Source organism: Coregonus lavaretus, assembly GCF_964263955.1.
Source record: "Coregonus lavaretus genome assembly, chromosome: 7".
Taxonomy (NCBI): Eukaryota; Metazoa; Chordata; class Actinopteri; order Salmoniformes; family Salmonidae; genus Coregonus; species Coregonus lavaretus.
This window is the reverse complement of record NC_139994.1, coordinates 46,992,246-47,006,350: the sequence shown is the minus strand read 5'-3', so window position 1 is coordinate 47,006,350 and position 14,105 is coordinate 46,992,246. Positions and strand designations below refer to the sequence as shown.

General features: G+C 40.1%; 1 long non-coding RNA gene across 1 annotated transcript; it reads right to left on the bottom strand.

The window, feature by feature from the left end:
• Positions 1 to 12,739: 12,739 nt before the first annotated feature.
• On the bottom strand, positions 12,740 to 13,369 carry LOC311131762. Its single transcript, XR_014613463.1, has 4 exons — positions 13,266 to 13,369; positions 13,133 to 13,157; positions 12,950 to 13,047; positions 12,740 to 12,786 (listed from the first exon to the last, which is right to left on the bottom strand). It is a non-coding gene; the product is annotated as an uncharacterized lncRNA (long non-coding RNA).
• Between the last annotated feature and the right edge of the window lie 736 nt (positions 13,370 to 14,105).

Genomic DNA, 14,105 nt, shown 5'->3' with positions numbered 1-14,105 from the left:
TTGTAGAAATCTACCTTGGGGTTTGGGTTTGTTTCCTGATATCTATTTGTACAGAGCAGAGTCACAGAGTCTCCCTTAGTCATGGGATAGGCAGGGTTTTCCAGGATCACAGCACCAGCTGTGTAACATAATATATAAATAAAACTGTAAATCTGGAGTAATCACACACAATATATTAACGTCTTATGAGCTTGCATTTTATATGAGATACATTCATTCAGTTTCAGAATTGAACATCATTATCATACATTGAAATGTAAAAAAGGTTAGTGAATGTTGTACAATAGACGTACCAGCCAATGTGATGTTGACAGCATTACTGTACTCTCCTCACAGCTCAGTGAGAGAGACTTTGATGTAAAGTGTTGAGTTCTGTTGGGTCTTATTCTGAGAGACACTGAAGGATGCAGGTCTGAAACAAAGAGGAAAAGTCAAACTTATAGTTATATATACACATGAGGATGACTTACAGTGGGGGAAAAAAGTATTTAGTCAGCCACCAATTGTGCATGTTCTCCCACTTAAAAAGATGAGAGAGGCCTGTAATTTTCATCATAGGTACACGTCAACTATGACAGACAAATTGCGGAAAAAAAATCCAGAAAATCACATTGTAGGATTTTTTATGAATTTATTTGCAAATTATGGTGGAAAATAAGTATTTGGTGACCTACAAACAAGCAAGATTTCTGGCTCTCACAGACCTGTAACTTCTTCTTTAAGAGGCTCCTCTGTCCTCCACTCGTTACCTGTATTAATGGCACCTGTTTGAACTTGTTATCAGTATAAAAGACACCTGTCCACAACCTCAAACAGTCACACTCCAAACTCCGCTATGGCCAAGACCAAAGAGCTGTCAAAGGACACCAGAAACAAAATTGTAGACCTGCACCAGGCTGGGAAGACTGAATCTGCAATAGGTAAGCAGCTTGGTTTGAAGAAATCAACTGTGGGAGCAATTATTAGGAAATGGAAGACATACAAGACCACTGATAATCTCCCTCGATCTGGGGCTCCACGCAAGATCTCACCCCATGGGGTCAAAATGATCACAAGAACGGTGAGCAAAAATCCCAGAACCACACGGGGGGACCTAGTGAATGACCTGCAGAGAGCTGGGACCAAAGTCACAAAGCCTACCATCAGTAACACACTACGCCGCCAGGGACTCAAATCCTGCAGTGCCAGACGTGTCCCCCTGCTTAAGCCAGTACATGTCCAGGCCCGTCTGAAGTTTGCTAGAGTGCATTTGGATGATCCAGAAGAGGATTGGGAGAATGTCATATGGTCAGATGAAGCCAAAATATAACTTTTTGGTAAAACCTCAACTCGTCGTGTTTGGAGGACAAAGAATGCTGAGTTGCATCCAAAGAACACCATACCTACTGTGAAGCATGGGGGTGGAAACATCATGCTTTGGGGCTGTTTTTCTGCAAAGGGACCAGGATGACTGATCCGTGTAAAGGAAAGAATGAATGGGGCCATGTATCGTGAGATTTTGAGTGAAAACCTCCTTCCATCAGCAAGGGCATTGAAGATGAAACGTGGCTGGGTCTTTCAGCATGACAATGATCCCAAACACACCGCCCGGGCAACGAAGGAGTGGCTTCGTAAGAAGCATTTCATGGTCCTGGAGTGGCCTAGCCAGTCTCCAGATCTCAACCCCATAGAAAATCTTTGGAGGGAGTTGAAAGTCTGTGTTGCCCAGCGACAGCCCCAAAACATCACTGATCTAGAGGAGATCTGCATGGAGGAATGGGCCAAAATACCAGCAACAGTGTGTGAAAACCTTGTGAAGACTTACAGAAAACGTTTGACCTGTGTCATTGCCAACAAAGGGTATATAACAAAGTATTGAGAAACTTTTGTTATTGACCAAATACTTATTTTCCACCATAATTTGCAAATAAATTCATAAAAAATCCTACAATGTGACTTTATGGAAAAATAATTCTCATTTTGTCTGTCATGGTTGACGTGTACCTATGATGAAAATTACAGGCCTCTCTCATCTTTTTAAGTGGGAGAACTTGCACAATTGGTGGCTGACTAAATACTTTTTTTCCCCACTGTAAATGTGGTTAAATGCAGTTTCAATGCAGTTAGTTACCTCCTGACCAGAGAAACTGAGGTTCACTGTAGAGTGTGTGATAAACTGGGTGTCCTCTCCCAGCTTTACTCACATAACATCCTGTGTGATTAGGACCAGCAGGGATCAGAGTGTAGGAGTCTTCAGTAGTCCCATTGCCAGATTTAGGCTCTACAGAGTAGGACCTGTTCGATAGCGAGGGTAACCCAGCTCTGTAGGGAACAGTTCGGTACCAGAAGAACCTCCAGCCTGTAGATGACTCTTTAACCCCACAGCTCAGAGTAACTGAGTCTCCAGGGTTCAGCCATTGAGGAGAGACACTCAAGACAACTTGGGGTTGATCTGTTGTAAAGGAGATGACACAATTAAAATGTTTGTTCTTTAATTAAATCATTTTAGTATAAAATGTTTACCTATTTTGTTATCATGGTATTGTACCTTACCCCAAAATCAAACTATAGTTTAGTTCCATCATTGATCTCACTGTCTGCAATTTGACCTCATCTCTTGCAATCCCATAAAAACAGACTTACCTAACACGGTCAATTGTAGAGTATTACTTGACTCTGAGTGTTTTAAGCCATTGCTTTTCTGAAGACCTTCACAGGTATATTGTCACGCCCTGGCCTATAGAACTCTAGCTAGTTTGGTCAGGGTGTGAATATATTCTAGGTTTGTATTTCTATGTTTGGCCGGGTGTGGTTCCCAATCAGAGGCAGCGGTCGCTCGTTGTCTCTGATTGGGGATCAGGTCTAAGGCACTGCATCGCAGTGCTAGTTGTGCCACTAGAGATCCTGGTTCAAATCCAGGCTCTGTCGCAGCCGGCCGTGACCGGGAGACTCATGGGCTGCGCACAATTGGCCCAGGGTAGGGGAGGGAATGGCTGGCAGGGATGTAGCTCAGTTGATAGAGCATGGCATTTGCAACGCCAGGGTTGTGGGTTCGATTCCCACGGGGGGCCAGTATGAAAAATATATATATATATTAGGGCTGTCAAAAATAGCGCGTTAATTAGTTGTTTGCTGTTAATTACGTCAATTTTTTTAACGCATTTCACGCATGCGCAGTGTGACAAATTATTCAGGTCAGGAAAGTGGTTGGGAGCTAGAGGCGAGATGGAGCAAGGTGAGCAAAGTGGGCCTATTGACGGATTCAAATATAAAAAGAATGATGATGGTACAGTTAACAAGTACAAGGTTATTTGCAAGATTTGTAAGAAGGAGTTTCAATTTCACCGGAGCTGTTCAAGCTTGAAGTACCATGTCAACGCCAAACATGCGTTTGCTGGGCCGTCAGATTCAGCAAGTGGTTTGCACCAGACCACGCTGAATGTTTGCAGGCAATTAACAAAATCAACCTCAGATAATTTGACCAACACAATAGCAAAATGGATTGCAAAGGATTGTAGACCCATTAGCATTGTAGAAGACTCAGGTTTCCTTGATGTTTTGCAAGTGGCGTCTCAAGACTCATTCTATAAGCCACCGTCAAGAGCCACAGCCAAAGACAAATATTATGGTGTGTAGTATGTTTCAGCTTGATTTAAAACACCATTATTTGGCTGTGTTAATAAACAGACATAATATGAAAATTATGTATCTGTGTCCTGTTATTTATCTTTTGGTATGCATTTCAGAAAAAAAATTGTTAGGATTCAGGTGTAATTGCAAATAGTGATTAATCATGATTAATCCACTGAAAATTCTGATTAATTTGATTAAAAATTTTAATCATTTGACAGCCCTAATATATATATGTATTCAATAACTGTAAGTCACTCTGGATAAGAGCATCTGCTAAATGATGTAAATGTGCTTCAACAAAGTACTGAGTAAAGTGTCTGAATACTTATGTAAATGTGATTTTTCCGTTTTCTATTTTTAATTAATGTGTAAAAATGTCTAAACCTGTTTTTGCTTTGTCATTAAGGGGTATTGATGAGGAAAAAACAACAATATAATCAATTTTAGAATAAGGCTGTAACGTAACAAAATGTGAAAAAGTCAAGGGGTCTGAATACTTTCTGAATGCGCTGTACATAGTAGTAAACAGAGCAAGGAGTGCTCCATTCTGTCCCCACAGACAAGTTACTTTCTATACAACTACAGTCCTTCTGACAAACCACTCTACTTCCTATATGATGACAGTCTGCTTAGATCACACCTCTTCACCGTCACACAGAAAAACAGAGAGCGAAAGATTAAAGAGAAAGTCAAAAGATTGTGAGAAAAAATAGTAGCAGTTGATAGCGCGTTTATATTCTGACCAACTTCTCCTTCTAGTTGGCTACATGGTCTCACACTCGCTCCTTAGAGACCTGAATTGATGAGATCAGAGCTTGTGGTTTTATATCAGAATGTGTAGATGTTTGTTTTATGCTGCACCATGCACAGATAGATAGATAGATAGATAGATAAATAGATAGATAGATAGATAGATAGATAGATAGATAGATAGATAGATAGATAGATAGATAGATAGATAGATAGATAGATAGATAGATAGATAGATAGATAGATAGATAGATAGATAGATAGATAGATAGATAGATAGATAGATAGATAGATAGATAGATAGATAGATAGATAGATAGATAGATAGATAGATAGATAGATAGATAGATAGATAGATAGATAGATAGATAGATAGATAGATAGATAGATAGATAGATAGATAGATAGATAGATAGATAGATAGATAGATAGATAGATAGATAGATAGATAGATAGATAGATAGATAGATAGATAGATAGATAGATAGATAGATAGATAGATAGATAGATAGATAGTGTAGGCCTCCCCTCAAACCTTTGCTCAGCTGTCAGGTGGCAAGCCTAGCCAGCTAACATCAGTTGTTCCACAATGGAAATGGACATCTTCTGCCACCCCATCAATTATGAGGTATACGTTTAGTTAGATACTGTCTACATAGATATGTTTGTTATTGTGTTGTTTATGGTTGTATTTCAATTTGTCTGTTTATGTGATGTGCCTCAGGGTTATTGTTCATGTACTGTATCGTGTTTTTGTGTGTGTGTGTGTGTTTTGTGTGTGTGTGTTGTGTGGTTTGTGTGTGTGTACATCAGTGGCAGAGCTAAGCGGAATGTATTACCACTGACCAGAGATGGGAGGAGTTTCAAAGCTGTAACTGGGGAACTGGATTTCCAGGTTAAAGTGTAGAGTTTCATTTTGCTTCAAATCATTACATGTTGAATACATGAATATATATTTTAAAACAATTTACCTTTAAAAATATCTATGTGGTTTGTTGTAGAGTGTAGAGTGAGACACTCTGCGTGAAGAAACAAGGTTAACATCTGGGGTTTCTTATCGCCCCCTTCAGGACAGGCCTGTAACTACTCCACATACTTGTGGATCACAATATTGAAGCTAATATGGTCATTGGTCACATAGCAACAACATAACCCCTCAGTCTACTGGGTCTGCCCTCTTATTCCTTCCTCTCTCTATGTCATCATATTAGTACAGACATGGACCACTTCTGTATGGGTTCATATCAGTAGAAGTCAAATCTGTATGTGTTTTACAGAAGACTGACAGCACTATGGTGCACAGAGATTTTGTTAATGGGGCTTTGACTGAATTAAAAAGGTACAGATGCTTAAAGAGAAACAGAAAAAAATAGAATCTGATGTAATGTTCATCTTTACACAACTTCCTCTTACTGTAAAATAAATGGACACATCAACACTGTGGTGTTTCTGTGGGTGGAAGAGAGAACTATAGTATATATCTGAGGAAGGAATTTTGTGGATAATAATATATTTGTGCAAAAAGTGAAGTCAATATTGCATATACCATACCTGGTCATGTTGACATTTTCAGTCCAATCTTTAATGTCACTAGGAGAGGTGTCAAAGGTTTGACTTCATGGCATATTTATCATTTGGTTTATATTGTAGCTATTTGGAGGTCAACTGCATGTAGATGTTCTTGAGTTACAGCACAAACAAGGTAGGTCTGTTAACTGTTCAAATTAATAACCCAAGAAAGTGGTGATCACAGTGATAGATTGAATGTAAAAGAGAAATTAATAAGTGAACTACAGAATATGTATGCTGAAAGAACATTGTCATTCTTCTCTCTGAAAAGGACGTAAATCCCTGCACACCTTTTCATGTGTACTTATCATCCCAACAACTAGGTTTTCACAGGTTTTTGCATATGACTACAACCATTCTCTATTTGTTTCTCTCTGATCACAGAGGGAAAAGACAGCTTCACACAACATAAGCGTATAAGCACACTGAAAAGTGTATGGAAGGGATTATTATGATATCTAGGTACCAGGGGCGGTTTTGTCATTACCACCCTTTACTATCGCAAAGACAGATTTCCAACTGACTAGGTTGGAGGCGTTGCACGTTACACTGATGTCTCTCTCTGCAGGAGAGAGAGAGAAGTGAATCTGCTGGGCGTCCCCGTACATCTCGTTGTCTCTCTCCCAGGTGTATGTAAGGTTGGAGTAGCAGGACACGTTGGACACCAGCCGCACCGTACAGGAGTGGTTGGCCAATAGCTTGATGTCTGTCTGGATCACCACCTTGGATATAGGCTTTGACCAACCTGGAGAGAGATAGAGACTCATAATCAGTCTTCTAAATGAACGCTACCATAGCCATACCACCAGGAGAAAGACGACAGAGGATAAAACTTGATAATGTGATGGAAATGTATCAAAGCATGGTGAGTAAGGTCAGTATAAAACCAACAAATATTCATTATAGTTTAAAGATCATCAGCCGTGGTCATGGATATAAATTAGAATGATATCAAAATAGGATGCAAAAAGGTGATAACAGCCTACCGTTGACCTTCAGAGTGATGGTCCTACCGCCAATCTGACCTTTGTCCCCTTCGCCTATAACTAGAAAATCCCCTGAGTCTTGCAGTGGCAGTTCTCTGACCGTTAAACTAACGTTTTTGTTGTTCATCTTTAGTCTCCCCTCGAACTGGGATCCAGGTGAATATACAACTTCTGAGTTGAATTCTACAATATCCTTTCCTCTATACTTCCACTGCAATGATTTGAAATGTCCCCTCTCTAAGCCTGCCAGCAGCTCCACGGAGTCCCCCACTCTCTTGTTGATGAACAGAGGAACACCCACACCTGTAACACACAAATACACGTTATTCTGACATCAATCAATGGTTACACACTATATTACAATGATCTTTTCACTGTATAATTATTAATGTAAGTATTGTGTAGGAAGTATTGTAATTACTCATTGTTAAGTTGTAATATTTGTTACAGTGTGCCTACATGAATAATTAAACAATAATACACTGCAATGCAAAGTGTTACACAATCAATTAATAGATAATAATGGATTGGATTTATATAGTGCTTTTCCAGGTGTCATTTATACTGTAAATGGCACTACACATGTTTGCACTTTCTATCTGTACGTATCTGAGTGTGTGGGTCCTATTTTACTTCATTAAAGTCAGCTCCTCCCCAACATTCAGCAGAACAGGATGAGATGACAGGAAAAGAGAAGTGGGGGTGGATCTGATAACTCCTCCTCAGCTCAAGTACAAATCACACTGTGGTTACTGTGTAATTACTCACCACCAATGCATCATATACTGCATGGGCGACATTATAAATACATTATAAATACATGTCAGTCTGAAATAAGGTATTATAAACCCTTACACAAAAACAGCTCTGTCATGAATTAAGACAAAATAAAGTTACAGCTCAATGAAGTGTGGTATTTAGGGCATAACTGCAGTTGTCCTAGTCCTGCAGTTTATCTTATTATGTAATAGAAACAATCATTCCATACAGTCCCGTTTTGCCTTAAATGTAATGAGTGACATGCATCTAGCACAGGGTCTTAATTTATTTTCCGTTCTAGAAGCACTGCAACAGCTGCTGAACCATTGGCACATTCAAAACTGCAGAATCAATACATCATGATATGTTGCTGAATATAGGTATTATGTAGGTGTTATCACACAGTAATAAAGCAAATGTTTCGAGATATCCAACCAATCACTGATGACTAGGCATTCTACAGTCAACACACACCATGCAAATACCAACAATGAATTTAGAGAAAGCTAACGGTTTTCCTAGAGTTATCATGTAAGAAAGCACATGCAATAGATCCTGTGTGAGGATGATTCTACCTTTTGGTGTCACATTAGACTAAGGAGACCGTTGAAAAGACCCTAAGCAGCCAACTGACTAAAGTCAGTAAGTGGTTATCCATTTAGGCAAGACAGAAAGTATCCCTTTTTGTTCCAAACACAAAGTGAGAAACTCTTCCAACTTCTCGGTCAAGTTTAATGGTGTAGCGGTGAAGGAAAAATGCTCTGTAACATACACTGGGATGTGAACTGGACGAACACATGACATGTGAACTTATGGCTCTGAAGGTCATTGGGTAGGTTCACTCCAGGACAAAGTTCCTGGCAAGGTAGCCAAGTTCCTGTATACAGAGAGTATGAGGACCCTGGAAACATCTCTGATACGGTTTCACTATGCCTATGCTTGTATCTCATGGTTCAGTGGCGTATCACAAAATCTGAAGGACAAACTTCAAACGACCCAAAACAAACTAATGAGAATTATACTGAAGCTCAGCCACCGGGACGCACATTGGTCCTAATCATTTCAGGGAACTGAGCTGGCTTCCAGTTGATCTGGTGGTGGTGCAGATCAAACTGTTGATGGTTTTTAAAGTGAGACATGACCTTGCCCCCAGTTACCTGTCTGGTTATTTTAATTTCAGTAGACTCTCATAGCCATCACACCAGAGCTAATGTTGCCAATATCAGACTGCTGCACTGTAGGAGCATGGCTGGAAAAAGCTCTCTCTAGAAAGAGAAATAAAGAGAAAGAAAGAGAGAGAGAAAGAGAGAGGGGGAGAGAGAGCGAGCGAGAGAGGGGGGTTAGAGAGAGAGAGCGAGACAGAGAGAGAGAGGGAGAGAGAGAGAGAGAAAATATGTGTGTGTGCATTTTCATCAAGGCTTCATATGTCTGGAGAAGTGTTTGTATGACCTCTTTTGCATGCTCATAGGTCAGTGTGGCTGAGGGATATGAAACACCTGCCAACTTTTTCAGAAGATTTTGGGTCCCAGGTTTCTGACAAGGCCCCACTTCTACGTTTCAGGTAACATCTTTTGGTGATGTCATTTCCAGTTTCTGTCTCTCAGGAGCATTGACAATGACCTGGCTGCTGGCTGTCTGTCTGACCACATAGACATAAACACATAGACACAGAAACCCCCTAACTGGAACAGTGACCTTCCAGACCATGCAGGGATACTGAAAATAGTCATACACCACTAATGTAATTATTCGGCATGACCTATCTTTAGGATGAGGAGGCAATATGGGAAAACTGGTAATCATGCATACTTAGGTTACTACCTGGAATTCAACAAAGTAATATAAATATTCAATATTGTTTCCATGTAAATACCACACCCTGGCCCATGAGTCTGAGCTTTGCTTACTTGGAAGACCCCTTTGCCATCATAGATGTGCATGTCCACATTTGAATATTAAAAGGAAGTGATACACAGTACCAGTACTGACCAGCTCCTCAGAACTCCTACAGACAGGATATCAAATCATATCAAATCAAATTGTATTTGTCACATTACATTTGACATTTTAGTCATTTAGAAGACGCTCTTATCCAGAGCGACTTACAGTTAGTGAGTGCATACATTTTCACATGAGCAAATACAACAGGTGTAGACCTTACTGTGAAATGCTTACTTACAAGCCCTTAACCAATAATGTAGTTCAAAAAATAGAGTTAAAATTTTTTTACTAAATAAACTAAAGTAAAAAAGAAAGTAACACAATAAAATTATATAACAATAACGAGGCTATATACAGGGGGTACTGGTACCGAGACAATGTGCGGGGGTACAGGTTAGACAAGATAATTTGTACATGTAGGTAGGGGTAAAGTGAACATGCATAAATAATAAACAGCGAGTAGCAGCAGTGTAAAAATAAGGGGCGGGGGGGGGGGGGGGGTCAATGTAAACAGTCCAAGTGGCCATTTTATTAATTGTTCAGCGGTCTTATGGCTTGGGGGTAGAAGCTGTTAAGGAGCCTTTTGGACCTAGGCTTGGCACTCTGGTACCGCTTGCCGTGCAGTAGCAGAGAGAACAGTCAATGACTTGGATGACTGGAGTATTTGAACATTCTTTGGGCCTTCCTCTGACACCGCCTAGTATATAGGTCCTGGATGGCAGGAAGGTTGGTCCCAGTGATGTACTGGGACGTACGCACTACCCTCTGTAACGCCTTACGGTTAGATGACAAGCAATTGCCATACAAGGTGGTGATGCAACCGGTCAGGATGCTCTCGATGGTGCAGCTGTAGAACCTTTTGAGGATCTGGGGATCCCTGCCAAATCTTTTCAGTCTCCTGAGGGGGAAAAGGTGTTGTCGTACCCTCTTCACGACTGTCTTGGTGTGTTTGGACCATGATAGTTTGTTGGTGATGTGGACACCAATGAACTTGAAACTCTCGACCCACTCCACTACAGCCCCGTCGATGCTAATGGGGGCCTGTTCGGCCATCCTTTTCCTACAGTCCACGATGAGCTCCTTTGTCTTGCTCACATTGAGGGAGAGGTTGTTGTCCTGGCACCACACTGCCAGGTCTCTGACCTCCTCCCTATAGGCTGTCTCATCATTGTCTGTGATCAGGCCTACCACTTTTGTGTCGTCAGCAAACTTAATGATGGTGTTGAGTCGTGCTTGGCCATGCAGTCGTGGGTGAACAAGGAGTACAGGGGAGGACTAATAATTTAGGAAGGTTCCCTTCGCTTTCTTGGGCACAGGGACTATGGTGGTCTGTTTGAATATGACATCATAAAACTGAGACGGCACACTTCCCCAAAAAGTCATTCTGAAAATCTCAATGGGTCTTTCACTGATGGGGTACGGCATTTTTACTTTAACTCACACATTTAGGAGCCTAAGATCTATATTAGGCTGAAAGGAGGTTTGACCAAAGCAGGTTATATGGAAAAGTTGATGATGATGACAATATCCATCTACTGTAAGAAAGCACTCATGCCATCTGGTGGATAAAAAATAGTTTATTAAAAAAGCACAATGCAAAGATATTGTAAAAGTACAGGTCATTAGAAGAAAATGTGAATAATACCTACAATATTTTGGAAATTCATATACAAATATGTTATTGTATCATCTGAATGACAGATATAATACATTAAAGATAATACATTTTAGCTCATTTACAACAAAACAATAATACTCAATACACAATACAAGGCAGATAATTCCTGTAGCTGCAGATAAGATCCGTTATCATTACACCTTATATTTTATATAAAGCTGTAACAGTAATACACAATTAAACCATGCTTAAGTAAAATATATCTGTTGGTAAATAAAATACGAAAAAAAAATTCCTTAAAGTACAAGGTGTTATTGTGTGTGTGTGTCTGTTTGCTTGTGAGCATTGAGCATTCATAATCCATGTTCCCGCGTTTCCTTCCGCTCCTCCTCTGATGGTGTGTCCTTCCATTCTTCCATCCCTCCATCCTTCCACCCATCCATCCCTCCATTCGTCCATCACTCCATCCTTCCATCCTTCCATCCCTCCATTCCTCAATCCCTCCATCCCTCAATCCCTCCATCCCTCCATTCCTCCATCCCTGCCCCCCTCAAGGTCCTGCAACATATCACCACACAAAGTTGTTTAGGACATGCAGTCAAACAAACTCTTAAGAATCAAACAAAAATACTTACTTTAAATTCATACATTATACTTCAGAGAAATAGTTCCATATTAGTATCATATTAAGTATCATTAGCATATGGCTATTAGTCTTACCTGGGGCTGTGACTGGCTTCACTTGAGAATAGACCGAATCTGCCTCAGGTGGGGTTTCTGTTTCTGTAAGGGGTGAGGATAAACATCAGAATAATAGAACAGTTATATACATAATAATATACATTTAGTCAATAAGGGGTCAAAGAGGTGTGAGGTTATGATAGGGGGAATATGGAAGGAGGGATTTCTAGTCTTACCTTTCTTCTTCTTGGCTTTGGCCTTCTGTTTAAGGTCAACCTCAGCATGTCCAGTTGCTGCTGAAAATGGAAATATCCAGTTAACAAATTAAGGAAATAGCTTATTGCATATTCTGCATCTTCATTGAAATTCCAAAATTGTACATTTAGATTTCACTGACTGCCGACCTGTAGAATGGGTCTTACCTGTGGCCTTCCCTGTCTTGACCTCAGAATAGACTGGATTTTCTTTTGGATCAGCTGGCTTTTCTAAGGAGGAGGAGGAGGAGGAAGAGGAGGAGGAGGAGAGAATTTGTAAGTTTGTATCAAATTTGATGAGTAAAAAACACTGCTACATTTTGTATTAATTTATGTTACAGTTAAGAATTACTTTTCTTTTTCTTGTCCAACATTTTGAGTTGAATCTGGATGTACATCACATCGCTTGGTCCAGCAGTAGCAGCAGCAGCATCTGAAACATACAGGTAATACACTAATATCTCTACTTAGTCTTAGTATGCTAGTCATATTAAACATATGAAGAACAACTGCAACAACATCTCTATACTGTATTCATGCTAAACTTAACATACAGTAACAGTACCATTGTCATTATTGTCTGAGGGAGTGATTGTATCGTAGATGTTAGCGCCACCTGTTGGTCAAAGAAGAGAGAGAAAGATTAATTGGTTAGTTATCCCTCAGATTGCCTAGGGACAGAGTACAGTAACATGTTGTATACAAAGTGGATGGTGAAAAGTCAGTGGATGAAGTTACAGAGAGAGGAGAGTGATAGTGATCTGGGCTGAGAGACTGACCATGCTGCAGACGTGTATACCCAGCATCAGGAGCCTGGCCCTGGGTAGATCCTTGGTCCTGTTGGGGGTCCAGGTTGGTGCTGTGTGGCTGGGGGGGCCTACATGGAGAGAGATACTCATGAAACACACAGATTATATTTTACTGTATGAAAAGGAACGTAGTTGAAAGACAGGTGTACTCACGAGAATATCCTGTTACAACAGGAACCTGTAATGAAAAATGCATATTATTATATCAGGACATTACTGTTTTAACATTTTGTAATTCGACATTTTTCTCTTAAACAAGTTAAATGAGAATTGATAAAAGTCTCACCTTTGGCGTTTTTATATCGACACAGCAGTACCAGGAGAATGGCCAGTAGAACACCAGCAACAACCAGGCCCACAACCACTACTACTAGGACTGATGTAGAGGGTCCAGGAGTTATGCCTGGAGAGAGAACAGCAAATCACCATCAGACTCTGAGGTAGTTATAGAAAATAAATAAAGTAGTGGACAAAGTGAAACAATTCTGTAGATACATTATACATTTGACATCTAACTTGAGATCAGATGACCAGCCTGAGCTTGCAACTCCAAACCTACAGTATGCTTTTTAACAATACAAATCACTGATGACCACAGATATTATGAAAAGATAATGTGATCAAAACCGATTTCTCACCTCTCACTGTCACCCAGCTCTCTGGTGATTCTCCTTCAGTAGATTTACACTTATAAAAGCCTTCATCTGACTTGGATACTGCAGGGATGGTCATCTCTCCTGTGGTCTCATTCTTGATGAGTTCTCCATCTTTGTAGAAATCAACCTTGGGGTTTGGGTTTGTTTCCTGATTTATATTTGTACAGAGCAGAGTCACAGAGTCTCCCTCAGTCATGGGATAGGCAGGGCTCTCCAGGATAACAGCACCAGCTGTGTAACAAAATATATAAATAAACCTGTAAATCTGGAGTAATCACTCACAATATTTTAATGTCTTATGAGCTTGCATTTTATATGAGATACATTCATTCAGTTTCAGAATTGAACATCATTATCATACATTGAAATGTAAAAAAGGTTAGTGAATGTTACACAATAGACGTACCATCCACTGTGATGTTGACAGCATTACTGTACTCTCCTGATGCAGACTCACACCAGTACACTCC